Below are 4,465 nucleotides of genomic sequence, written 5' to 3' on the forward strand. Positions count from 1 at the left end.
CAGATTTCAAAGTAATCTTTAACTTTAAGCCCCGCAGTCTCTCTGAAATGAAGCCCTCTGTCCCAGACACGGTGTTGTCTATGGCTCCCAGTGGAAGCCTGCCACCCCTTCTTTCTTTCTTCTCCGGCTTTTGTCACGGTGGCGTTTAAGTGGCATTATTCACCGGCTGGATGACCAAGTGAAGGAGTCCCTTTGAGAGACCTGAAAGAGATGGATTTTAACTCCTGGGACCGGAGTCGCCTCTTAAAACAACACTAACTAGAGACAGATACCCACTGTGTTGTTGGGATTCATTCACATATACCTTAACCAACGGCAGACATCTATATGAATCATCACAAGGGATAATAACCTAACCCTAGTGAATTAACAGCACTGTCGTCATCATTTTGTCAGATAGAAAAAGATGCAAAAAGTGAGCGAGAAAGAGAAAAGAAATATTATGTAATTGAATGAATGAAAAGACACTAGAGCCATTATACATCAGTGCTGTGCCTCTGTGTTTTTAGGGATACATTCAATTAGTCATTCTTTTATTGTGAAAGCATACTTCCTAGTCACCTAAAACCCCTCAGAGTGATTTTGGAATCATTGGTGAATCGACAATGTGCTACATTCATGATGTCTTTCCCGCAGATTTGGCTGCTTATGTGACTCGGGAGAGCAAACTTAAGCCCATCAGATGATTTAAGACCCCTCGGAGGTCCTCTACACCTCCATTGTCTCTCTACTTTACAACACTGCTTAATTTTGCCCCCCCTCCCCTCATCAGTTATTTCCCTCATTTTGTGCAGGCTCATGTCCCCTCAGGGTCATTGGTCCAGGAGCCCCCTGCAGAGCCAGCACACCCCAAGGGGAGTCAATGTGATCACACTGGGACGGTCACGGGGTGAGCAGGTTCTGTCATTTGCAGCAGGTCCTGCTGCTAGAAACAGTGGTGGCAGAAGAGGAGTGGAAAATCAGGCACGCACACACGCTTGTTACACAACTTATACAATTTGCCATGCGAAGTAATGAAGTTGTGTAATCGGCGATATAAGAATGTTATTGTGGGTCACACAGTTTCACACTATGAGTTCATTATTAGGGCTATAAACAAACACACAGATTATTTATTTAGACATTATAAGGCACTTTAACCACACTTTTCAATATTATTCTTTTGGAAATATAGGATCAGTAACCAGGAAGGCCATGTGCAGCCTCATGACCCACCTGAAGGAGCCCTGGCCCAGTCTTCATAGACCTGCAGGTGGAGATTGTCCCCACACACCACATAGCACTATATACCCACACCCTTTTCAAAACACTGAACATTGTTGTTCCACTAGCAGAGTGAGGAAACAACATCCTTCTTCAATGTTCAATATTTACAACATTCAATATTTACAACATTTACAACTACTGTATTTACAACATGTTTAAACCATAAGTTTGTATCTCGCGTTTACCAGGGCAACAACATAACCTAATTGTTAGGGGAGATTTTGGTTTGTTGACTTTTAAATCTCACATTGATATTTTAATGAAGAAGTTGCGGATGGAGCTTGGTTTCTTCTATCATAACAGATCATGGATCACTAGGACGAGGCTAATTGAGGCGCTTTTCCTTTCTGCTCTGGATTATGGGGACATCATTTACAGAAATGCATCTGCTATCTCACTTAATTAGATTCAGTTGATCACTCAGCTCTCAGATTTATAACAGGCGATAGTTACAGTACCCACCATTGCATCTTCTATAACAAGGTTTGTCTTATTTATTTACAAAGCTTTGATTGGGAGTTTACCCCTCTACCTAAATTCACTTTTACACTGGAATACTTGAGCGTACCACATGTGCTTGCAGGACTGTCTAATGCTTGAGGTCCCGCATGTCTCCACGGACTTCGGAAAGACTGCTTTTAACTTTTGTGCCCCGCATACTTGGAATAATTTACAGGGTTTGCTGCAATACCATTCCCTTGTTCCCCTGGGACATGCCTGGGACATTTTCAGTCAGATATACTGTATGAACTCTAGTTAACCTTAATTGCACCTGTTTTAAATTATGTACTTGTGTGGATGAACTATTCACATTTGACATATGCGATCCTCTTTTAAACGGTCTTTGTTTGTTTATTGTCCTCTTTCATGTTGTTTGTGATTTTCTTAACTTGCAATCTCGGCACCACTGGAAAAGAGGGTCTCAACCCTCAGTGTGTCTTTAGGGAATTAAATAAAGGTTAATTGATCGATTGATTGATTGATTGATTGATTGATATGTTTAGGCTGTATGACATACAGCAGTTACAGTTACAGTTACAGTTACAGTTTCGGTGTAACAGACAAAGTTTTAATCCTCCACAGTCATTTAGGCTTATTGACTTGGCCAAAGTGTCACTAAACTCCAATGGATAACACTAAACTCTCAAGCAGAGAACACTGTAAAAAACTCACACAAACAGATGATTGAGAATGAATACAATACGGAGTATGGAGTATGACTATAGTATCACGTCGCTGCAGTTGTCTGCGTGAACTAGCTGCTCAGGCTTCACTTAATTTATTCCTTACTGTAGCTGCTGCAGATATGCTTGTATTTGTATACGGACAACAGACAATACTTAAACGAGCCAACACACAGTGTTGTACAGATATGCTCGAGTCAGAGAGTGCATACACCCTTCAAAAGAGGCAATAATGAGAATGAAGATAATGCATGAGGAGACATTTGTGCTAACTGACTTGGGCAGAGTCTCCAACTACCCATTGGGTCTCCATTTGCAAAAGCCAACATTTTGGTCAAGACAACACTGTTGTACTATATAGTTGATCAATGCAGGGTATCATGTTGCTGTCCCTTGTGTCATAATAGGCCTATAGAGGCCCAATATATCATTTATCCAAATGTCACTTGATAGGGGTTTGTTTATGCTGCCTGCGGATGCTGCAGATGTGGCTAATGTTGGACGACAAACAATACACAAACAATTGTGGCAAACAGTTGCACAATTATGCCTGAGCTGTACACATACACCCCTTCAAAAGGGGAAAAAGTGCCTGGAGTGCACAAAAGGCACATGGCATTGGAGAAAATTCAAATAATGGGTCATCTGTTTCAAAGGTTGGGATTCTCACAGTGAAGTTGATCTAATAAGACGTCAATCTACATTTGTAACCATTAACAAGTATCCTTGAAAACTAGAAGAAGAGAGGCAATAGAATACTAATCCGTGATGCTATCAAGGCTCTCTGAATCTGCACTGACCAACTAAACTAAAGAATATGGAGCTCATTTAGGAATGCCAAAGATATTCTATGAGTTCATAAAATCAGTGTCCAATTCATTGTCAATGAAAGCAGCTCAGATTGTGATCAGCTGGTTTCTACCTGGCTCCTTGTTCACGGTCACGACTGTCTAGAATAGATCACTGGATTAACGCGACTTCTATTTTAAGGATTTCCCCCCATTAACACCTGTGTGTGTTGTTCTTGTTCTGCAGCCAGGGGGGGGAGTCACATTACATTCCCCCTACTGACAGAGGAGGTGGGTCGGAACTGAAATGCCCTGTTTCAGATTCGGGTTGGTATTTCACCAAGCACACAAGCCAAGTGAGAATAAGGGAGAGCAGGGCCAGACCGCTGGCCACAGACAAGCAGATAGGACCGAGCGACAACGCGGTGTCATTGAAGTTATGTACAAAGATGAGGCCCATCAATAACAGCACGACCATTGAGAGGGAAGAGAAGATGGCGCACACACAAGCTGCGGTCACAGCGACTTGTTTGCACGGGTGTCCGCTCTCGTTGCTGTCCTGGGAGGCAGCAGGAGATGCGGCTGCACCTGCCTCTGCCTGGCCGTCTGCAGTGCCTCCATTCACCGGCTCGTCTAGGTGGCGTGCATGCGGGAGCGCGCCAGTCACCGCGGTGTTGTCGGGGAGGCTGTGAACTCGATATTCCGGTACCGGGGTGCGATGGCGGCACAGAGGGCAGCCGATTCTCCATCCTCGCCCCTCCCGCAAGTGGAGGCTGTCGAGACACTCCTGGCAGAATGTGTGCAAGCAGCCCAGGAGCTTGGGAGTGTGGCGCTCCAGGTCGAAGTAGTTGTAGCATATTTTGCACTCGTATTCCTCTTCGGGAGGAGTCGAAACGGTAGTTTCAAGCGGAGCATTTCCACAGTCGCTTGTGCTGGTCGCCTCGTCCTCCGCCATGTTCTACCGCTGTAGGCTATCCAGCTCCAGTTTCTGACTGTGTCATTCTGATGGGACGATGGTCAAATTCCGGGAGTAGGCTAGTGTAGGCAACTGGAGACTGAAGAGGCTAAATAATTGCCTGTACCGCCTGCAAAGAAAAGAGTCTTTCGTACGCTCAGTTTTTCAGCACCACTGGCAGTGGACAGCGCCCAACACAAGAGTCCGATCAGCAACATGACACCTTCAGCTCTCTTCCTCCAACTCAGTGGCGTTTTTAAGGCTCTCATTGA

The 4,465-nt window shown here is 44.4% G+C and overlaps 1 pseudogene across 1 annotated transcript; it reads right to left on the minus strand.

Moving 5' to 3' along the window:
* Positions 1-796: 796 nt before the first annotated feature.
* Positions 797-4,193, minus strand: LOC310771671 (RING finger protein 228 pseudogene; annotated as a pseudogene). The gene is made up of 3 exons: positions 3,519-4,193; positions 1,216-1,246; positions 797-831 (listed from the first exon to the last, which is right to left on the minus strand). The product of its transcript is annotated as an RING finger protein 228 pseudogene (transcript).
* Positions 4,194-4,465: the final 272 nt, after the last annotated feature.

This window comes from Poromitra crassiceps, assembly GCF_964638095.1.
Source record: "Poromitra crassiceps genome assembly, contig: HAP1_SCAFFOLD_981, whole genome shotgun sequence".
NCBI classification, from domain to species: Eukaryota; Metazoa; Chordata; class Actinopteri; order Beryciformes; family Melamphaidae; genus Poromitra; species Poromitra crassiceps.